Raw genomic sequence first — 24640 nt, forward strand, 5'->3', positions numbered from 1 at the left:
CCGAGCACAAACCAGACGATTTCTAAGTGTTGACCAAGAAAACACTTTTCTCATCTTGGACAGTCTTCTCTACGAGGATAAAATGAGCTCTTGCTCTCCCTCACACACACACACACACACACACACACACACACACACACACACACACAAACGTTACTGACTGAGTCTGAGCCTTCGGGCTCTGCACTTGACTTGTGGATGATCTCAGACTTTTGTTTTGAGACTTCTAATCAAATTTGTGGCAGGATATTACACCACAAGCAGGAAACAGATGATACAGAGACAGTACAAATGCACAAACACTAAATCTTTTGTTCTAGTAAACAAACCCACACACACACATACGCAGACTTTCCAGCAGTGGAGTATTAAGCCACTCTCCCTGTGACGTGGTGAGATTTATTGTCACAACATCCGGGATGCTATGAAAGGAAAACTAGGTGGGATTAATTTCCTTAATCCTCACACCGCTCTCCTAATGATCAGACTTGAAGCAAATAACAGTGCAGAATGGAGCTGCTGATGCCTAAGGGGACAAAAAAAAAAAGAACTTTTTGAAGGGCTGCCGTGCTGTTTTGATGAGCAGAGTGTGTAGTTATGTGGGTTGTGACATTGCCAGGGGCGTCGCGTCTGAAACTTCCATTTGAACTACAGCCAACGCCCAGCCATTTTGGATTCAGTTTAGCTGTACGCTCCAAAGATTTCCTGTTTTTTGGAAGGATGTTTAGATGACGCCTGCTCGTGTTATACCTCCGAGCCATGCACGGAAAAACTCTTTGTAAGGGTTTGCAGTTTGTAAATGAAGAATGAAGTGCTGGTGTGAATCCGATTCTCACTTAATTATGATCTCAATATGTTAAGCAGGCAGCTTATCAATGCAGTCAACAGCAGAACAAACTGTGAATTATTAAAAAGCTATTTAGCCTGCGTGTAGCTCTAATTTTGATTTGCTAGTTATTGCACTGAGATATCGACTGAAATTCAGGTCAGCGCAGTCATCCTCAGTTTTTGGTTCGTCATCTTGATTTCTTTTGAGGTCAATTTTTTTTTTTCAGAAGCTCCTGTACGCTTCTTTCTTATCTCAGCTGCAACATCTGTTGTTGTTTTCTGCTTTCCTTCCTTTTTATGTTTCTTATATCTAAAAAAAAAACAAAAAAAACCCTCAAGACCCTGATGACAATGTCTCGAGAAACAACACCTTTGAATAAAACACCAAAAGATTATCAAGCATATCTCTGCTAAAATAAATTAATCTCAGATGGTCACAAAGCAGAAGTTCCACCAATAAACTACCGACTCATAGATTATATTCACATAAGCATGTCAGCTATTGTCATAATCCAACCAACAGCAGAAGCACAGCTAAGCAATGTTTAGTGGTGTCTCAGGTTTGTCTTACCTAATGATGTTAGCAGAAACGGAGCATCACCATTGGCCAACAGATGGAGTAATCACACGGACAGCATGGAAGGGAAAAAGAGAGAAAAGGAAATGCTCATTAGTTAAGGATAAATTACACTTTGTAGGTTTTATGTTGTACAAACATCCATGTTTTCTTGTTTGTGGGCAAAGAGGCTACGCTAAATATGCTAAGAGCTCAATTCAAACAGAATCTGTTTACATAAAACCGAACCTTGAATCCTCATAATAAATGTAAAATAACTGTGAAAAGAACATTTGCAATGTTTTTCAAGACTTAATAGATGAATTCTTGTTTAGCATTTACATGTTGGAACAGAAAAAAAAAAAATGACACACAACATGCATAATTGGCGCCAAAACAGATGCTACATGGAGATTGTAAACATTAGCACAGCGATGGATGTGTGGGCTATTCTAAGATAAAGAAGACAAATAAGACTCAAGATTCATTGCAATACTCTTGTTCTACAAACACTATGTCTCCATTTGTGGTACTTTTACTCCCCCCCCCCCAAAAAAAAACTGAAGAAACATCAATGTTTCAATAAATCCTCACACAGCTTTTCCTCCCAATTTGGAAAAATTGAACATAAGTGAGAGAATATATGTTCTTCGGATACTGTTACTAACTAATCATTATTATTATTAGTTTTCCAATTAAAAAAATCGATTTTGAAGACTGCCTCCTCATCCTTATGTAGTCATAAAGCATTTTACAGTTTAAAAAATACATTTTTTTAGAGGTTTTTCTCTTTTTTTGTATCATTTGTGCCTATTTGGTGGGAGTCCTAAGCAACCAGGATGCCCACTCTGACTATATTTTAAAGGAACTATTATCTCCACGTGAGCAAATAATCAGCAACTGTGCTTCCACTTCAGTGAGACATTCAAAAATATCAACCATACAGTTTGCCATCTACTAACACGATGTAAATGCATCTGTAATTCTGCTTAAATGTCACTGAATGTAAACCTGACAGTGGGAACAGTAAGCTGGGTAATTTCATGGATATCTGGCTTTATTCTCGCATGTAGAGCTCATACCACTTCAGTAAAATAAAGTTCACTCAAATGTTCAGACAGTTCAGACAAACATTACATTAGTCGTCTGCGGGGTTCATTTCAAATTCACTGCCGCTGAAGCGTGTCCAACTTTTGTTTCTTCTTACAACTTAGAGCCTCAGTTCTGCTGTTTACTGCTTTAATACACAAGTTTTCTTCTTCTAAAATATTGATGAAAAAGTCCCACATGCTGCGAGTCCTGTGACTCAGTTTTACTGTGTGTAAAGACACACATACCGTCATGAAAAAGTAATATAATCTCTGCATTTTGTCATTAGTGTAACTGACTTTCCAAAACACATTTTCACAGCCATAACACAATGCATAATTAGTCTTTTGTTACAATGCGAATCCCCCTAAAGACGCACTTTTCAAAAATAATTCGCCCATTTCACAACAGCATTTCCTCAGTATTATCCCACTGAGGCTTTATGTCGTGTTCTTTTTCATTTTCATCACCGAGCTGTACCTAAGTGTTCTCAAAAAGACATCAATCTTGGGACAAATTCAACACATATTACTTTCCAATAACCTCAAAGTAGAAGCTGACATCAAACACGGATTCTTGAGGGACGGACGTTTATTACATTGTGTCATCTGGACCGGGATCGGGATGTGAAAATGGAGCCTTGGGGTCGGACGAGAGTCAGGAGGAATCCATATCGGTTCAATCACAGTCCTTTTATATGCCACAGCTGTCTCAGAGCAGGGTCATGATGTCTGATTATCTCCTCAACATAAATTCAGGAAATCAGTGAAAATATTGTGTGTCTGGTGCTGCATTAAGGTGAACATAAATGCCTCTCAGACTAACCTCACATGGGAGGAATTACGCAGGATCAAAACATCCAGAGTTTGGGCAATTAGCTCACAGTTTTTTTAGTGTCAAAATTCTCCAAGCTTGATGATTGTTCAAATGTCCTCTAAAACGTTTAGAGTTTGGTGAAGCTCATGCAGCAACATGTCAACGACGACAGCAGACTGATACCCACACTGCAAAACTAAAATTAGACACAGTCCTACCATATGTGACCGTGGACCACATATACAGTTAAGTCCTTATAGCTCTGTGCATTTGAGCTCAATATGGTTAGGTGTAAAATTATGCACATAATAAATCAGCCTTATTAGGAGAAGAGTCTCCTGCTTCTCTCCCTTACAGTAGCTTTATCTGCTGCTGCTGCTGCTGCTGCAAAAACCCTGGGTGCTCTTTGTTTAAATCTTCTCTCCCTGTCACAATGATTCACATTTAGATAGAGTTATGTCTTTAATGGATGGATGGATGATAGTGTCTTTCAAGCACATACATACATCGGCTAAAATATATTTAAAACAACAAACAGTTTATAAACTATTTACAGTTTACAACTATTATAAACTAATCATTTCCCAAACCCAGCTATAGCCTTTTTCAGCTTTTAACAGGTATCAGATACACCTTTAAATATACACACAACACCTGGTGGCAAGCTACAATCAGTGACATCATCGACAGCTTTCAGGTACACCTGAGGTCATCAGGAACAATTATTCTGCATTAGACAAAAACAACTTTAATGTCCATATATTTAATCTTAAATCAATGCTATGAAAAAGCTAGTAATAACAATTTTTATGCTTTGGGGCATTTTATTACTTTATTAGATAGTGACAGTTGAGAGATGACAGGAAACAAAAGAGGGTATGCCGTGTAACAAAGGTCAGCTGTTGGAATTGAACCGCATGTGGCATATGTCTTAGAAGATTAATTTTACAAAAAATGACAAATAGGACTGCATTCATTCTGTCAATTCTAGTTAGGGGCCTTGGCTAACCAACTGAATATGATAAAAACAAGATAATTTCAGCAAAAACAGCAAAATTATTGATTAATACCAATGCACGTTAGCTTATATGATTAAACTCCTACTCATGATGAAGGGAAAAGAGGCTGATTTTAACTGAAAAGCACTGTTCGGGATACAAAATGGAATAATATCATCATACCTGCTTCTTATTTCTAACTAAAGTACAACCTTTAGGTTAAAGTAAGAACTGATAAACTTGTGTGTCTGAAGGTCCTTCAAAGGTGTGAGTATTTCAGTTTTTTTTAAAGGTGTTCTGCAATGGATAGGCACATGGGAACAGGCAGATAATGTTTAACACCGGGATAACTTTCCTAACCTCAGCTAACACTTGCCTACTCTCAGTGACAGCTGGAGTCACTGCCAGCTCCTGCTTACTGCTGTGATCCTTCATTTCTTGTCCCCCCCCACCCTCAGCAAACCCACATGCCAAATGAAAAAAAAAAAAAAAAAAAAAATCTGAATGATGCTTCCTTTCACCATTGACTTCACTTCCTGACGGGATAAAGCTGAGGTTGTAAGCTCCACTTCAAAGTGCGGTGTAAGGGGTGCAAGCTTTACATTCTGTTAATCTGACCTGTGGGCAGTGCTTTAGCCACTAGCTCTAATGTTAATCCTTTGACTGTGCTGCTCTTCTATCCGGCTCCCGCTCTGCACAACACAGTCCACAGATCCTGGTGTCAAAGGGATGCTGAACCCCTGAGACATTTTTAAGTCGGCTCGGTTGTTGTTTGAAAACAAAGTCAAAGAGGGACTTGCTCATCTCTTCAAGATATAATCAGGATAAGAATTCAGAAAAGTGGTGCCTTTTTTTTTTTTTAAAGATAGGTTGCTCTGGAGATGTAGGTTTAACAGGAACTTCAGGCACTCGAAATGCACAGCAGGATGTCAGCTGCTTGCACTCTGTCACAACAAACCGCTGATACTTTCTGCTAATCATTGCGTGTTAGAAAGCAGCCCTGGAAAGCCAGATGGAGAATGTCTGGCTGTGCTGACCTCACCAGTCTCCACTTATTTTCACATCAAGAATTGATTTCTAATGCTATCAGCCTCAACTGCTTTATTTGCTGGCTTTACCTAGTAACAGAAAAAAACCCTAAGGAATACAAATAAACAGATAATCCACAGCGCTAGAACTTCAGAAAATAGTTCAACATTTTCAGAAATACGCTTATTGGCTTTCTTGCTGAGAGTATTATGAGAAGCTACAGCCAAGAGGTGTTAGCTTAGCTTAGCATAAAGCCTGGAAAAAGGGGAAAACAGCTAGTCTGAATTTGTCCGCCTATAAAACTACAGCTTGTTGTTTTTACTCTTCAGTTTTAGTATAGATGAAACTAATGAGATATAACATGTTAAATAGTGAGTTTTAGAGCTGCTTGTAGGTGTATTTTGCTACTTTTGGACAGAGCCAGTCTAGCTGTTTCTCCTGTTGTATTCATGCAAGCTAAGCTAACCGGCTGCTAGCTGTAGCTTCATATTTAGCGTACATGAGAATAGTATCATCTTCTCATTTAACTGACAAGAAACTAAATAACCTAAGCTTATTTCCTCAAATGCCAAACTTTGAGGATCAAAAATTCATCCTTGAAATTGTTGGTTAGATAATATGAATCAGTAAAAACAGACATAAACAAGGCTCCATCACAACAGCATTTATCTAAATTGCAAACCAGCTAGTCCACTGAAATACATGAAAAACTGACATGCCTCAACAGCATATTTGTGTGTGTAATCCCTGAAATGTCATATCTGATGCATGTAAGCTCTGCTCACCAACTCAGCTACATAGCTGGTGGGTCAACGCTTGCACATGAATGTTTTATATTTTCACAGCACTCTAAATGACCTCAATTCCCGCGGGGTTTGGGTTTTTTAATGTAATGTACATGCCGAGAGTCATAGCAGTTATGATCCTCCTATCTCTGGCTTGCTCTCCCTCTTTGGCTCACTTGCTCACATGCAAAAAAAAAAAAAAAAAAAAAATGTTGCCTCGCTGGAATTTACTGTAAACATTTATCCACATTCATAGTAAACCATGTGGCTGCTGTGACAGCCTGCATAGACATCAAAGTTAGTGATGGAGAAAGACTCAAGCATCTCAGTGAGGGATTTATTCCTGGTAATAGCCACACACACACACACACTCAAGAGTGCACATGCCTACGCATGCACCCACGCTTTTAATATTAAAGTCGCTACCTGCTAGGTGTCAGTTTGCATCATATGAAAGGGGCTACTGATGCAGGCGGAGGGAGGTGTACACACTTATTTAGTGCAATGACTTACACTGAAGGTTGCACACACATACAAACATTTCTCTCCTCATGGCATCTCTGTCACTGTTTAAGAAATCCAGGAGAGGCTGAGTGAAATTGCTCACTGCTGACAAAACTACTACTGAAGAAACAAGACTAGTATATGGCTGGACTGTGTATGAAACACTAGAGGCTTTTTTATTGGAAACGTCGGATACAGGAAGTGGTGACACCCGGCCACCAATGGTGTAACTTCATCTCTCAGTCGACCAATCGTTTAGTCACTCAGTCAGCCAGGGAGAGACATTTTATAGGGCTGGTCCCTGTGGTCCAGCCAATAATAGTGCATGTGATTATGTGGGTGGTGCAATCCATTTTTATTTATAGACAGCATATCTAATGCCAGCTAATGAAATAGCAGTAAGCTGTTGTGTTGCTCAGGGACTTGGGTAGTATGACACCTGGTAAAATTGCAGAGGACAGGGAGGTGTTAGCTACAAACAAAGGGGTGTGAAGTGTGTAACATACAACTCAATACATGAACCAGATCCAACTGTGCAAGGCTCTGCAGTGAGGCTGCAGCACTTTAGTATCTGGAATGTTGCAGATGGGTGAGAAATTAAAGGCAAAAGCAACATAAAGTGTCTCAAAGTGCTGAACAGTGTGAACAGCCGGTAAGGGACCCCTCATGCCCTGTAGATGGGGTCATTGTCAACCTGGAAGAGACAACTCCCATCAGGATAGCAATGTGTCAAATGTGTTTTTCTCCACATGTGGAAGGATACTTGGTTTTCAAAGAGTTTGGAGGCTTATGTCTTTTTTTAAACACCTTTCCAAAATCAAGGATACATGTGCAAAGGGAGTAAGGAATAGATTGAACTGTGTGTTTGTCTGCTCTGCCTCAAGCCACAAACATTAGCATGGCTAACTAGACACCTTCAGTATTGAACTAGCATTACTTCCCAGGTGAAGAGTTAGCATATCACTAACCAGCTACAATATTATGTGGAGTTTAAAGGGGACATAACATGCTTTTTGTGACTTTCTGTCATTTATATACTGTTATGATGTTGGATGTTAAACATGGTCAAAGTTCCCAAACATGAGGTGAACATCTGTAAAAATGCTCCCTGAAAGTCAAAAGCCAGGGCTTCAACCTGCTCTGAATACTCCATTTGAAAAGTTAGCTCTACTTCCTACTCGTGATGACATCAGATCGTTTGCACATGCCCACAAACAGCCGTCTCCAACTTGTGCTGCGTTGTATTTGGGAGGTTGACATTTTGAGTAAAGAATGATAAAAAGAAGTGAAAGCCTGCTACTGTTGTTTGTTTATGTAGCCTCTGGAGCCATCTGAAGCTAACCAATCAGAGCAGAGTGGGCTCATCAGGAGGGGGGCCTTAAAGACACAGGAGGTAAAACAGTTTCAGACACAGGCTGAACTGAGGGGCTGCATTAAGAGCCAGTATAAGATAAACAAGGAGTTTTTTTAAACTTTAAATCATGCAAAGATATTCTGGTAGAGCCCCAGAATACAAATATAGACCTGGAACTTTTCATGTTATGTCCCCTTTAAGGTTACATTAGACAAAGCTCTGTTCAGGACTGACACATCCAAGGTGTGGATGCTATTAATTGCTATCATTTCAAGGTGACATTAGTGACTCTGTCCTGCTCTTTATTGGATTTGGGGAAGTTCACCAAGATGACAAGGAGAGCTAATGTTGAATGAGAGCTAATGCTTTTGTCTATTTATGTCTGAAGGACCTACTGTTTCAAAAATGACCATGAATTTTGAGTTCTAAAAGCAAAGGGTCACAGAATGTCACAGACCATGGTAGGATGTGAATTGTGTAATTGTATGGAAGTTTCATGTGTCTTTCCTTAGGTTTTCCCTTTAATTTGCTGCCTGTCCATGGCTCCAAACATCACCTAATGAACTGCCATCTCTCCGCCTGTTACCACCTCACACATATCTCTGCATGCTCTGTGCCTTTCTAAGCAGGTGACACGTGCTGCAGCCTCACCCCCTCCGGATAGCGGTCCCAACACCCAATGACATTTCCTTAGCATATGCCTGGCATTTAGTTTGATGGATTTATTGACATTTGCTGTTTTATACATACACACTAGTTGCTGGCTCTTTAAGAAACCGTCCACAGTTATGACCCCAATTCAAAACCTCCACTGCAACATACTCCATGTCCCTTTAATCTGATTTTGTGCACGTGTGTTTTGATAAACAGCAACGTTGTGCAGCTGCGAGGCAGGTGAGCCCACGGGCCTGCACATCGGCATGCAGAAAAGACTTTGCGTGTGTAGCCACATGCATACTGAGATGTTGCTCTGTCGGCTTATATATATTTCAAAAGCATAGACTCATAATTACAGCGTATTTTGATTATCGTGAAAGCATAAAGTCATAATGGAAGATGTATTTCAGAGAACAGGCCAGCTTGAATAGTAATAAGCAGTGAATCTAATGGTCTCTGAAGAGGAGACACAGAGTCCATTAATTAGTTTCTTCGCTGCGTAACTTGAAATAAAAAGACGTGAGGGGGAGATCTGAGGCATTGATAGCTAATGTGGCAGAATTACCCAACCAGCATCTATCAGGTTTGGGTAGTGTCTCTCTGCATGTGTGTGTGTGTGTGTGTGCGTCTATTCCAAACCACAGTAGGGGTTGGTGTTGGAATGGAGAGATGTCCTTAATGAGAGCTGCAGGCGAACGAACACACACACACACACACACACACACACACAGCATCCTCCATCAGTGCTGCTGTCTCACCTCATTTTGCTCCTTGCTGCCTTCTGCCTATGTTTATTTGGCATCAGCCCCTTGAATCGGTCCCTGTGTAAAACTTCCCATCACCCACTGCTGCTTGCTTTCCCTCCGAAATTAAAGCAACACCTGGACATTTTACAGCATTTACAACTATATTTTACTATGTTGTATTTCTTCCATCAGGCTCTTGCCAAGTTATGGGGGAGGACGTTTCTACATTAGACCTTTGGTGGTGAAAACTTCTGGCTAACGCTGCTCCAGATTTAAAAAACAAAAGCAACCCTTTGCTTGGCTGTGATCTGGCAGCGCTCAGTGGAATTTAAATTTCCAAAAAATGCTAACATGCCATTTTCTATTTGACATCAAATATATGCTTTCATCCTGACATCATGACAAGAGCCAAGTGAAGAAAAAATGCATTTTCAAAATGTCAAAGATGTCATAGGATCATGGCTAATAAGCCCTCCTTCAGCTCCCATCCTCCTCTTTTTTTGCAGAATCTAAAATAGCCCCACTCCTACTCTGCTATCTCTGCAATGTTTACACAAAAATTCATATCAGATCTCTGAATGTGGAGTAAGGCAGGACACATGGGAGGGGATCCAACACGGCGAGGCAGAATGTAACACGATTAGACCCACTACTAGCTTTTAGCCCAAGCCTCTTTCATCTGGCAACTTTTGATTTTTAATAGCTTTACATGATGTCATCTTAAATAGAGTTTTACATATTAGGTCATTTCTTCCTGCCACAGTGGGAAGAACTGATAATTTTGCAATTCTAACAGGTATTTGAAGGTGAATGGAGCTGGGAGCGATGTACCTCTGTGGCCCATGCGTATCTAAAGGGCAACTAGCCCCTGGAGTGTGGAAGCCGCATTGTTCTGCAGTAATAGAGTGAGACTGGAGCAGGAGACGGAGGAAATGACAGCCTGTAAAAGCTGAATTGCCACATGTTGGAAATGACAAGACAACAAACCTAGGTATGGTGCACAAATAAAAAGGAGGAGAATTAAAGACAGACGATGACAGACAGAAAACGAGAGAAAATACCTGACAACAACTGATGCAAGAGGGGAAATTAAACAAAAGACCTCAGGGACAAACAAGGGAGAAAGCAGGAGAAAGGTTGTGGGCAAGATGGAAGGCAGAGATAAAATTAGAAACAGGTCGGAGAACACCATTCCTATCCCTCCTTCCCCTCTCCCCCACCCCCCCCACCCTTTCCACCACAGGCAGTGATGCTGTCAAACCAAACTACAGCAGATCTCCGTCTTCCCCTTCCTCCACTCTGTCTGTCCCCTTGTCTTCATTCCCTCGCCCATCTTCCACCTCTTTTTTTCTCATTTCTCTCCCCATTTCTCCATGCCCCCTCCCCTCCCCATTATCTCGACATCAGCCAACCTATCAGCCTCTCCCTCATGAGCTGTGAATACCAAAGAAGCTCCGTCCTGGCATCCTGCCTACACCTTCCTACCCAATGCTTCCTCTGTGCCCAACTTCATGCTGCCTAAGTGGCCATGATGTGCCAACGTGCCCCCACGCCAAGGTCAAACTGAGCCCCAACAGACACAGTGATCTTTTCCAACTAAATCCACTATATGCAACACTAAACACAAATTATTGAAAGTATACAGTGATATTTCTGGTTTACTGTAATTCACTGTTGCTTTAAACTGAATAATGATGACTAAAAACATGACTGTGAGAGCTCCATTCATGACCTTGGAAACAGTAGTTTGACAAAACTAATTATAACTCAAGGTATACTTACTAGTATTTTCACTGGCCCTCAACCAACCTTCATGGTCTTTGTCAGCAGATGTGGTGAAATGCAACTGATAGATCAAGTAAGCAGACCTTCAGTTAAGGTTTTATTTGTCACTAAACTACAAAAAACTTTGGTTGAGAGAACAATCTCCCCATAAGGTCCATTAAGTAGCAGTTCTGGAGCTTTCAACCACATGATCTTCATGAAGTTTGCTGAGTTGTCATGGTATATTAGATGGTTTGATTTACATTTTTATGAGCACTTTTAGGGACTTCTTATCCATGCTCATTCTGGACCTTGGATGCAGACAACTCCATATGCTGATGAAGATCATGTGATATGACTGAAAGCTCAAGGGAAGCTACAGAATGTAGCTGTGGTAAGGTTGTTTTCTTAAAAGCTGTTTCCAAGGTCAAGAATGAAGTTTGAACTTGAACAAACTGCTATAAATATCTGGTGGTGAATGGATTTTCATTTGTAGTGCTCACATAATTAAAAAAAAATAAAATTCAAGGATACAACAGCAACATGTCTCTCCGCAAACAATGTCCTTGTACTCTTGATGATCTACAAGCACATTGTCAAAGGGACTATTTAGTAAAACCTGCTCTAACTCAATCTCTCTCCATGGTACCATACCACTAGACGTTTTTGTAATTTAGCTGAATTGACCCTTTAAGACATTGTGGTGAATGATCCATGTGTGCGCTCATATATAGAGGTCAATTTTCCAACATAACTAATGAAACCGTTGTTTGTGCAAGGGGAACATACAATCCCGTCACGATGGCTTCCCGTCTAACTACAAATCTTGCCCACACCCCTCTCGCTTTCTTCTTCTGTGACGACCGCTGCTGGTGACCGTCACATCTGCTTTAGTAGCTAATGAAAACTACGCCGTGACCATGAAATGTTTACAATTGACCAGCCTTTCACCCAATCTTTTCCAATGCTAACACAGAGCAGCCCCACATGAGCCATCCTTACATCCTTTTCACATCTGCTGTTAGCGATACTCCTCCTACATTTGGCACACTTAGCTGCACTTCATTACAGTTCGGGGAGATTTTGAACAGGTGTTGTGCGGCTATCCAATCCTGATTGAAAATGACACTTTTCTCTCAGCGATGGATATCAGTAGGGTTTTTAACTGCCCGGTATGTCGCTTAATATCCATAAAAAGAAGCAATATTAATCTCACATCTGCAAGCTCAAATGAATACTCGGTGCCTCAGAGGGAAGAGAAATCAGGCAAAAATGGAGCGTTGAAAAGAGTGATTTTTTAATCATGTCTGACATTCCTTCAACTACAGCACAGAGAGGGATCATTGACAAAATATATTTAGGAGGTGGCAGCAGCGTGCAGGGAAATGGATTTTAAAAACAAGCTTGGGACTTGAGGTTTGAAAAAAAAAAAAAAAAAGACGTGCATGGTGACTGAACACGAAATGATCAATCTGCTTGCACGTCTGCCACTAAAGTATTTCTTAGCACAGCACAAATCCAACTGTATCTTCTTATGCTCTTACAAAAATCATCAATCTGCAATGATCTATTACAAGAATGATTTTACTTAAGTTTGTGAAAGCTTCTTTTCTTGCTCTTTCCAGATGAGCCGAAGCAAGACTTGCCTTCGTTCAAAACAAATCACATCTGCTGCATTCTGGTCTACTTTCCTGTTTGTGCGTAGAGAAATGAGTCTCTCCGCCTCTTTGACAATGGATTTCTCCACATATGATTGCTGTCTGTGAAACGTAGATGATCTAGCCTAAAGAAAAGATGTTGCTCTGTCATTTTGACGGGCTGACACTCCGCTGATTGCCGCTGATGTTAGATAGCTGGAAAATCTTTCTGCTCGCATTGTAGCGATGCTGGAGGAATCTAAAATCGTAACATCTTTGTTATCTTTGTTGTTTCTTTTCCAGGTATAAAAATAAAATGCACCAACAAGCCACACAATACACCTACCAGTAGTTTTTGTACTTGTTTTAGGGTATATTTCCTTCTGCTTTGGCCCAGTACCAGCAGAGACAGGCTATGTTTGTCCTGATAAATTAGAAAATAATTACAGGCAGATAAATATAAAATAATCCCCCAGCAAACTCAGCTAAGCATAGCTTTATCAACAGCTATCATAAATGCTTGTAATGATAACTGCCCTTCATCTGGGGACAGAAATTCCCTTATAAATCTATTTCTCAAAAGTGTTCCTCCATCTTTAAGTGCTGTTGTTGGTTCACATACCATCACTTATCCTTATCTCCTGTTTAGGGAAGTGAATGCTGGCTCCCCTGGGGTGGACAGGTTTCTCTGTCAGGGGGGAAGGTAGATGGTATTTATCTTGTCATCTCAGATGGACGGGGGATTTATTTAAGGTGTTAAGGACGGTAGGATGGATTTAGGGCGTTGTTTGTGAAGGATGGTTGAAATGACCGGTTCATAAACAGCTAGGTGGGATGGCCTCTTAAAGGAGTGGCTATTAAGCAATTTTATGTCTCACTAGCTCAGGATAAAAACTGCCAATTGTGTGTGGGGCTGCATTACACTGTGCATTCATTTGCTGAATGAATATCTAGGACAGGACTTCAGATGGAGGGAATTCCTTGAAATTGTGTCAGAAAGACTTTTGTCTTTTTGTCTGCCAGGTTGAACACATTAAAACATGAGTTTTGGTCATTGGAGGCATAACACAAAAAGCTAAACAGCTCATGAAGTTGATTTAACGAATGTTAGCAAACCTATTTATACATCTAGCACCCGGAGCAACGTTAGCATTCATTTGGAGTCGTGTTTCTGGCCATTTCATAAATATAAAGTAGAATATTTACTCTCATTTCAGTTCTCCTTTGGTTTCTGCCAACTCATAAGAAAAATATTTGTCTCTTAACCTGCTAAATGCTCCACTATGTTCATCAATTAGTCGCTAACTTTGTTACCAATACGGTGGATTTAGCTTTTTTGCTGAAAACAGCTGCCTGTTGTGTCTGGTAAACAGTTGGTGAGAGCGGTTTCTCATTACCAGCGACCTTTAAACACTACTTGCAGTCATTTGATCCACTCTTTATATGAAAATATTGATTAGAGCAGCTAAACCATATCTTAATAATGATACAGTTCAATTCTAGATCGATTTAATGCCCAACAAAGACGCAACCACTGGTGCAAAAAGTGATTTTTTTTCTCCCATTTTCTGTGTTTGATCGGCTTTGATGTTTGCGTTTTCTTTAACAATAGCAAAGAAATATTTGGTGTCATTAAAAGCCACATACAGAAGAGCCTAAAAAGGGTGAATGCCAGCAGTACAAAATCCGATAAACATTATAGACAGCAGTTTGCTCTTTTCATGTCACAAGGATCCTTCCATCCTGAAAAGTGCATCAACTTTTGTGCTATACGTCACAGCAGGCTTACAAAAGGGAAGTAAAAGGAGGGGTGTATTTTCCTCTCTGCAGGGGACACAGAAAACAGATACAGATAACAATTTCACAGCAATTTCAACAAACACAATACACCAACCCGGCACCAGAGCATGTCAACTTAAAATCAGAAAGTAAAATGGATAAAACTCAAACGGCTGAGGACCTGAAAATCCAATATCTGGTCCATTCTGGCTGTTTTATTTGTTGATGTTGCTCCAATCTAGCCAAGTGTTGTGTCAATGACGGGGTCACAGATGCCGTGACAAGCTGCAAGTTATTTTGGGCTTTCCACCAATCAACCGCTGCACATGCTGACCCCTCGTATTGCCAAAGACTGCTGGGTATCGATCGGACCGCCTGCTGCGCCAGGTGTCCTTCCTCTCAGCCATTGAGCCATTTGAGTGCAGCTTGGGGAAGAGAAACGAAGCCTTAGAGAATAAGTGAAAATTGCCGTCTGCATTCCTGGCTCCAGGTGGGCGTCATCCTGCTGTGGCATTTTGAGGTTACACATCTTACTTTCTCTGTATCGGCCCTTTGATTGTTTTGTGGAGGTTCTGCCGATTGTCTCACTCTTCTTCTTTATATTTTATTCTCTGACGTGTGTGTGTGTGTGTGCCGCAGCCGCTACAGAAGGAGAAGAAGATAGCCTCGGCTATAACTGAAATTAAGAATGACGAATCAGTTTTTAAAGAATAATCAGTGATATTCTTCAAATCTCATGAAAAGATTACTTAACAGATATTGTCTGGGCAATCAAAGGCTGACATAGCTTATTCCTTTGTGCTATAGACCTCTATTGTTGTCCACATGTGAAAATCAAAGTGTGTATTTCTTACCGGTTATTAAGAATTTACATCAGTAGGAAACAGACGTGTCACGATTTTGATTCTAAATTGAAAATCGATCAAAACGTGAGTTCAATTTCAACCTTCGAAATCAAAAGAAGGAGCAGGGATTCTCTCCACCCCCGCCTACTTGTGCGTGTCCAGCAAACATCTGCAGGGACCGTCTACAAAGTGCAACACCTAACTTAGTTTTCTAAAGCTGTTGTTGTTAAGTACCCTTCTGCCATATAGTGGCTCTTCTTTTTATTTTTGTGATTAACAGTTTGCTCCCGATTAACTGGTGAAGTTATTTAAATTTGACCATATAGCCTTAGTGTGGTACATTCCAAAAAAATATGGCGGATATATCACACTTGATACCATGTAGCCTATCTTTTAAAAGAAGAATTTGGAAATGTAAATGGCAGTTGTCAGGGAATAAAACCAATGATCTGTTGATCTTTAATCAAGACTTGATAGATAACAATGGCATAGCCGCCAGTGCTGAGAATTGAACGGTGGATTTGGAGAATTGCAACACCTCTAGTAGGAACAAGTGTGAGGTTGAGTGCCAGAGATCAGGTGGGGAAATCGAAAAGCAGAGAGATAGACTAATGCATTATTGGTTTTTGGTCTTTTCATGGGATTTGTTGGCAATAATAAAAATATAGAATATCACCAGCCTTATCCTGAAAGTCTGTTGTGTTGCAGATTTTTTTTTAATTATTGAGAAAACACTGACAGGTGACAGCGGAAAGCACTCTGAGAGATAACACTGTCACTCAAAAATCATAATAATATATAGATATATAACCATGACAGTTGTCAACATATAGTTAAATACGTTAAATAAGTTCTGTTTGGCAAAAGAATTGCAGCATAAAGTCCTCTTACTGCAAAGTTTCTGCAGATCTGAGATGCATCATGTGGACTTTATTAGTTTGCTCAGTTGTCATGGAGACGGATCACTTGTTAATATATGATCTAAGTATAGAATTCCAATCACAACAGACCTTTGTGCTGAGTTTTTCCTCTTTGTTCACTTGCTTTTTACTTCAATTATTTTGATATCAAATAATGATTGCAATCAGAAACTGTATCAAAGTGAAAAAGGGAGTTCATGTATCATGACATCTTTGCTCATTTGGCTATTTTATGTCCTCTCTGTACATTTTATGTGATGATCAATCTGAACAAAAACTAAATGAGTCTTTATTTGGTAACCATTGAGACTTGTTACATCAAGGTCATTCAGCACATCTTGTTAGATGACCACTATTACTATATCCCTTTATTTTCTTGACTGGGAGACAAAGGAGCCATTCAGCATGGCTCCCCCATTCTCCTCCAAGGTTGAACACTGAAAGAACCGGCGCTGTATCACTATTGAGACCTAATCATTTATTTGTCGACAGACTGATGTAATTACACTGTACACTGACTGGGAGAGTTCTGCAGTATCATTGGCAACGCCTTCATTATGGTTGTTTTCAGTGGACTGACTCATTCAAGTTGATTTGTGTGCTGCAGTGTGCGCCGTATTGTTCTGTGTACAGAGTAATTTATGATAGCGTCGCACAAACAAAATCATCTGAAAGGCAAAACCACTTTTCAACCTTTTCAGCAGAATGACACCTGCATTTTAAAATCCTAACTCTTAATAAATATGTTGCCTTTTTTCCTCAAAGGAACTCCTTGTAGCTTCTCTTCTTCTTTATCTTACTGTGTTCCTACTTTTGATGTCATCAGTGCAACAGATATTTGAGGAGTATACAAAAGCCCAAGGCTAGTAAAAAAAAAATAAAAAAAAATAAGAAAAAGGAAACAGAAGGCTGCTGGCTTAAATCAGACTGAGCCATAGAGTATGTGCGCGTACGAGCATTGGAAAGCGATTTCGCAGAAGCGCTGCTCTGGGTAGAAAGCTTCCACCTACACCTTTGCTTGTGAAATGAATAGCATCTGCAGGCTATTATGACAAAGAAAAGGAAAAGGAGGGGAGCAGCGGGAGAAAAACCGAGAATGAGGAAACGTTTGGGTGAGGAGAGTGTGGGTGAAAAGTCTGTGGCGAAGAGGGAACGACAAAAGAGAGGAGTGTGCGCAGTCAAGAGAGGTAGGCAGGTAAAAAATGAGACAGACTTTTGTTGTTTTTCTTCGTTTTGTTTCTAGTTCGGTTCCACAGGTGCTGGCTCTGCTCCTGATCCCAATGTGTGTGTATGTGTGTGTGTGTGTGTGTGTGTGTGTGGTGAGGGGGAAATCAGAGGTTTGGCGTCTGGGGGCGTTCTTTAGATATTCAAAATCCACAACATTTCACCTCCCCTCCCTTGCGTTTTGTCTCAGTCTGTCCCACACAATTGCATACACAAACACGCACACGTGTGCCTATTGCTCTTTAGCAGGGTTTCATCCTTAATCCCCCCCTCTCTCAATGCTTGTTTTCCAACTGTAAGCCCGTGGTTTGGTTGGGATTCCAGTGGCCCAGTCTCCCCGGTAGATATTATAGCTAATCCTGGTAGAGAGAAGAGAGAGAAAAGACAGAGAGGGAAACAAAAGACTGAAAAGGAGCAAAGATGAGAGAGGAGGGGCCAAGCAAAAGCCACCGGCGAGCAGTATAACAGAGGGAGGAAGGGAAGAGGAGGAGACATCACAGGAGTGTGTTTGGCTACTGATACCTCACTAATGCCCCCAAAATCCTCCCTGACTTGTTGTATCTAGTCCCAACGGACAGCAGCGCTCTGCCGCTGTAGAAATCTCCGACATCCACAGTGTTTTGTATCCGTGTCACACTAAAAACATCTGTCTTTGCAAGTTATTAATGCCTGTGGTTCTTTATCTCCCGCAATACACAGGAGATAAACAGCTTTTTAGTCGCACTGCTCATTCAATCAGTAGCTTAGGACACTGAATGAACAATGAACGGCTGATTTTTGTTCAAAACGTTTGAACATGTAAGCTGTTACTGGATATACACATTACTTAGTCATCAATACAGTTTGTATTGTTGCGGTTTTAAGGATCTTTACATCATTGTCGAGTAGTTTAACATGATTCTTTTGCTGATACATGATTACTGTCAAAGTTAGTCAGTTATATGTTATCTAACATATATATTTTACACTCTGTATGCTGCTGATATGTTGGACAGGACACTAGTGTATCATAGATTTATAGTATTTTTCTGAAAAGTAGTATTATCCTCAAAATTAAAGACATGTTGAAGATCGTCTCTCTTTCCAATTAACTTTAGTTGCAAAGCGAGACTGTAACTTTTTGAATGAAGCAATAAAACATTCTTCACATGAAAAGATTCCTTTTTCATTAGCAATAAAAAAAAGACACCTCTGCTCAATTCAATACACTTGAGGGGTTTTTTTTTTTCTACTAATGCTTTAGTTGGTCTGGTATGACCAGTAGCTTGTGGTGGCTGTAATGTATTTATCACTTGAGGCCACAGAGGCTGCTGTTCATTGCTTTAACTGAGAAAATAAAAATGTTATGAGTTGCATTTCTTTTCTTTTTTCCCCCCCCCATTGATTTCAACATCAGCTAATACCTCCAACATAGCAGCAAGCCTAAACAATATGATCTTTGTATACTTTACCCTCTATGTTTGGAGTACTGGATTACTTTTAATCCAAAATTGAGGCAAGAGCTTTACTTTCACGGTTAAAAACTGTAATTGGTGTTCAGGTGAAGGAGAAAAACAGACACCTTGAAATGCTACGCCACCCGGCAGACATGGAAACAGGTGCTATATCCCAGCATTGTACCTACGGTGGATTTACACCAGCTTTGTGGCTTTCCATCACCATCATTCAGTGTATATTTAAGCCTTTATCCCAGCTCCTGAGACACTGAGCAAACATTGGGCTTTCAAAGATGACCTTAACTTTATGATGGCCATTTTTATTGCAGGATTGTGCCATATTACTCCTTATATCCTCCGTTCATGTTAGAAATAAGGGCTTATTTGTCAGTGTTGGTTAATATTTGCATTTAGAAGCAAAAATGGGGAAAGTTTAACTGTTATATGCATGACGAGGTTTTCGTGAGACAGATAAAGAGAAGAAGACGTTGCTGGGTAACGCTGTAGGTCATGTTTTCGCCACTCTTCAAGTTAAATGTTAGTAGCCCAGCAACATTTTCCGGCTTACGCAAACAGATACACGCACTTAAAACAGATATGCAGGCGCACTTGAAAGCAGTATAACAAGAGCGCACTGATCAAAGGCTGTTCTTTTGCTTGACTGATCAAAAAAAAAAAAAAAAAAAATCTAGGCAAGTGTACAGAGGAGGACAAATGCTGCAGCCTCTCGCCAGCGTTAAGGCGAAAAGGCTGATGCTGTCTTCGCTCTGTGGTTAAAAAATGGTCTCAGTTGGCAACACCCCTCACTCCCAGATCAGCCTAGATGTGTTATTGATTTATGTTGTTGCTTCACACCAGCAATCCCTAAGAAAGTGCTCAAAAATTCTGGAAGACTGCGTGCAGATCAGAGCGTGTGTGTCAGGTTGTATACATGTGTGTGTGTGTAGATGGCTGGGCTGCGGCATTAACCGGTTAGTGTGAAGTGTTATTTTCCTTTAAAACCTGAGGAGACAGGCCCACACACACACACACACACAATCATTGGCAACACTGCCTGCAAAGTCTAATCATAACATTTCCCTTCGGTCTGCCGGGGGAGATTTTCTGGTGAATTTGACACAATTAGCAATGCACTTTTTTTTTTTTTTTTTGACCAAGTACAAGTGTTCAGAATGAATCTCCGTGTGTCTCGCTGTGTTTCTTGGGAGCAGAACAACTGCGGTCTTGTGATGAATCGAGAGAGATGGTCTCTACACAACAGTAGGGATTCGATGGTAGCTTAATCAGCTCCAGTAAGTGACACATCTGTGCAAGTGAGGTGGAGGAACCGATGTAATTCGAGGGAAATGCATTTGCCGAGCCACTACGATTACTGAAAATGGCAATCGATTCATGGTTGGTCCTATGTGTAAACACCATTGTCATTGTACAAAAATAGCCCTTAGTATTTCCATGCATTTTAAAATTGTATTTTTGACACTTTGCTGGTGCTTTGGAGCATTTGACAGCCGATGTACACATGATCTGACTCCATTGTGGCTGCCATTCTAGCTGATGCGTGTACTGCTCTTTTCCCCACTCCACTATATTTCTTACCTGGTCTATTTTTGCTACAGCTGCACTCCCTAAATGTTAAATACACTTGTGAATATATAAAAGTGCCTGTATGTTTTGGAAAAGAACTCAAAATCATTTTTTTATGATGCATTTCATGTGCTACATCATCAGACAAAATAAACTAAAATACAGCTTATTAACAGCCCCTTTGTGACATTTAAAATTAGGCCTACTGTTGATAGAGATAGTTAGAGGCAATATAAGGTATTGAAGTACAGCTGAAAAGCATTTGTTCCCACATCTTGATGAGCTGCAAACGTGTTTATGCTCGTAAAACACACAAAAATGGCTTAAACAAATAAACTATATTATAGATGGGGTGCTAGAGAACAGTCTCTGCTTCGAAAACATTATCAGTAGATGTTGAAACCACCATGGTGTCCTCCTGTATAACTTTCAGGCTTTCCTGGTGATGCCAGACAACGTTATTGTTTATCAGGAACAAGACGTTGGTTCTCAGTGTATGGGACACTGTGCACAAATAGTCACTGGCATGCTACAACTAGATATCCCTGACCTCTGTCAGAAGGTTATAGCAACTGATTCCAATGAATAAATGGCTTCCAGGCCTTGTATTCATTCATAGTGTCAGAATTCTTTCATCAGAGGTAAGATGAATACCAATCCAAGAAAACTGCTTCCCATTATATACATAATGGCACAAAATACAGGCATTCACTATAATGAGAAAATACCCCATAGTGAAGTAATGGTGCGCACTAGTGGCTACACACACTGAGATTAAATGCACCTGTTGAATTACCCACTTCACAATTAATAGTAATACCATGGAGATATATATGCCATGAATGTGAATGTAAGAAATGTTACAAAGGTTCAGGCCAGTATGACATAAAGTGCAAAAGCAATAATAGAAATTCACAATTCAATCAGAGATAATTTACTCAAATATCTACACAAGGCTTATAACCATATAGGGTGGCCAGATGCTTCTTCAACATGGTTTAGGAGATAATATACAGAATATGAACTATGCCACATATACACAACATAACAAAGGAGCACATTAATTATCTCCCTGGTTGCATCAGCTCTAATCTGCAAAGAGCACTGAGTGTTGCCTCATGTCCTCCTGTGCTAGCATAAACCCAAGTGGCTACATATTATGGCATCATCCACCTGCTCCTGCAAATATTACCTTCTATTGGTCACAGAATGTCACAGGATAAGAATAGAAAGCAATTTATGTACTCATGAATGCACACACGTCCAGAAGGGAACAATAAGTCTGTTGAATAATGGAATTAACTTTGGACCTAAGTGGACTGAACTCACCCGGACATTTCACTTGTGTAACTAGTCAGTTTTTCTACTGCCAATGATTTCATGGGTGAGTCCAAGTGGTGGCAGTGGTAATTAGCTGTGGTAGGTTATCTGTTTACCTGCTAAAGGCTACAAACTAGTGATATCATGAACCTACATCACAACTAAACATATTATTCCAGAGCAGTAAGATCAATTCCCAACAGCCTTGTTATGGTCAATCAAGTCTGATTGCGTTGTCAGATAAAATCTGTTAAGATTCCTCTTAAACATTGAATTTTTAATGTTTAAGTGTCCTATTTAAATCGATGACATTATCCCAAGCATAAAAAATTAATAATTAAGCATGAAATTTGTCAGTAATTACTATTTTTCTGTCCACTGGATGTAGATGCAAGAAAAATATAATTAGTAACTCCTTTTTAATTAGTATAATTTATCATTTCAAGGCATGCAGGCTTTTCCTAAAAGGATTTTAAAGAATCTGGAAACATACGGTAACTTTGTGGTGACCTTTTTCTGTTAACACTGGTCGAAGCAGACATCAGCCTATTTATTCACAGTAATACCACATAAACTGATATGATGAGGTAATCAAAAATAATTTATAAACGAGCCCTCTTCCAATTATGGCACAGTTGCACAGGTCAGCACAGAAAATACCAAAACTTAACCCATCACTTTTTGAATAAGATTAACATTTTGTGAATGTTTTCAATATGGAGAGCTGTGCTTTTTTTGTGTGTTGCTTGAACAAAAACCACATGACTATTACACAGCAGCTGCAAGTCACACTTCCAGCTGTACACAATGGATGTTCAGTCCTGATTCTCATTAGTTTATAACAAGTTTGGTGAAATACTGCCCAACTGCAGTAAATCCTCAAATTTTGAAACACAGCGACAAGGTCAGACCACCAAAGAAAATGGAAACCAAGCTGGATGGAAGATCCTCAATATCCCCGAAATGCTAGATCCAATCAGTGCTATCATAGTCATGGTATTTGAGGACAAGAGGAAAGCAACACTCAAGACTGACCCTGGCACTTCCGCCTATTCCCTGATTAATTCATCCCATTTCCATTCGCCTTCCAAGCCAGCAAAAAGGCTCTCATATGGAAGTGTTCTCAACTCACAAGCACAGCATCTATACAACATAAGAACAACATACTATATGTTTTCATTTATTAAGAAAATGTCCATCCCCATCTGGGGTGAATCAAATCATTTCAAGGACTAGAGAATGAAAAACCATTGTTCTCTAATAATATAGTGAATATGAAGATGCACTCTCTACAAACTAAATTAAAACATCACCCACGCATACTGCATATATTCTGACACTAAAATGCTGGCAGTTCTGTCAAGTCCGGTTATTCAACAGTGCATAGTGATGAGTGATTCGCACTGAATTAGCCTCGCCTGATGGCTTTAAAAACCAAAAGCCCTCTGCGTGGCTGTTTTAGCCTCGGACAGAATCATCAGATTTTATGTTGCTATAAAGCAAAGGCTGCTCATATCTTTTTTTTTTTATGACATTTGGAGCAGTCTGATTTACAGTAACTGGAAGTGTGATACAGCTGTCAGAGGCATATTCACTCCCAGCATGCTTTAGAAGGAGGTTGCTAGGTGTTTTAGAATAATTGAGGTTTTACTCATGACATGGAAAAAACATGTCTTTATCAAACAAAGAATCACATTACAATAGATGGAGGTTTTAACAGCCATGATGAAAGAGTATACTTAAGGTCAAATCACTCTGGAGGCAAACAATTTAACATACCTACAGTAGATGCAAACAGCCACTGTCTACCAGTAGATGTTCTGTAAATACACTTTTTTGCTCGAGTACAAATGTGTTGACTGTTCAAAACATTTCCGAGCATTTCAGGCTGACTTGTTGTCTCAAGGGCCCAATTGGTACGAGGCTGATTCTCAGTGATTTAATTTGTATTTGTTTCTCTTGTCATCTCCGATGGCCCCGAAAGCGCAGTAGAAACTGCCAAGCGCCGACACAATCTGAGCTCCGGAGGGGCCCCGCTCGGTCCACAACACCCACAAATCAATCACTGATGAAGCCATTCAACAAATGAATCCTCACCACTAGCCACCAGACACTGACAATTTCTGATGTGAAATTGTTGATGATCTCTCTCAGGAAGAGCTACACTGACAGAATATTTATGCGCTGGTCAGGGTCAATACTGCTACAAAAAGGAAGAAGACAACTTTTCTTACAAATGTAAGTAATCTCTTTTAAAACAGCAGCTCAGAAGTAACAAAATGTTGTGGCCATGACAAATGTGAGAGGTATAAGATATGAAATCTCATGTGGGTTGCTTTGCACCAACAGAAAACAATACTAGGAGTGATAGCCGTGTCCTATTGAAGATTAGCATTAGCCACACTTCTCCTGCGTTTATGTTGTGACTGTATATTAGAGTGTAAACATGGTTGAAATAATATCTATATGCACTGTGACTGATCCACACGCTATTCACTTGCCTATTTGTTATGAATTACATGACACACTGTCTTACTAGCAGGCTAATAACAGTAAAACGATGTGTTTGCAACGGGAAAGGAATTTGATCTATTTGGTATTCACGTAAGGAGCAGGAGCAACTTCACACCCGAAAAACATGCATTTGCTGTAGTGGTTGGTTAGTGGCCTTCTAAGTTCATTCAAGCATCCCATTTTAGAGACAAGACAAAGGAGATCAGTTTAAAATCTGGTCCATGCTCGACTGCAAAGCAAGCCTATTGAGAGTAT

The 24640-nt window shown here is 40.1% G+C and overlaps 1 protein-coding gene and 1 long non-coding RNA gene across 9 annotated transcripts in view; both read right to left on the reverse strand.

Moving 5' to 3' along the window:
- Positions 1–24640, reverse strand: part of LOC137177060 (neural cell adhesion molecule 2-like) — a 432349-nt gene that overhangs the window by 161068 nt on the left and 246641 nt on the right. The gene's annotated exons all lie outside the window — the stretch shown is intronic.
- On the reverse strand, positions 14256–16347 carry LOC137177194 (uncharacterized). 2 transcript variants are annotated; one of them, XR_010926005.1, is made up of 3 exons: positions 16279–16347; positions 15077–15218; positions 14256–14967 (listed from the first exon to the last, which is right to left on the reverse strand). It is a non-coding gene; the product is annotated as an uncharacterized lncRNA (long non-coding RNA). The 2 variants fall into 2 exon arrangements; XR_010926004.1 differs by having other exon boundaries at positions 14256–15218.

This window comes from Thunnus thynnus, chromosome 24, assembly GCF_963924715.1.
Source record: "Thunnus thynnus chromosome 24, fThuThy2.1, whole genome shotgun sequence".
In the NCBI taxonomy this organism is placed as follows: domain Eukaryota; kingdom Metazoa; phylum Chordata; class Actinopteri; order Scombriformes; family Scombridae; genus Thunnus; species Thunnus thynnus.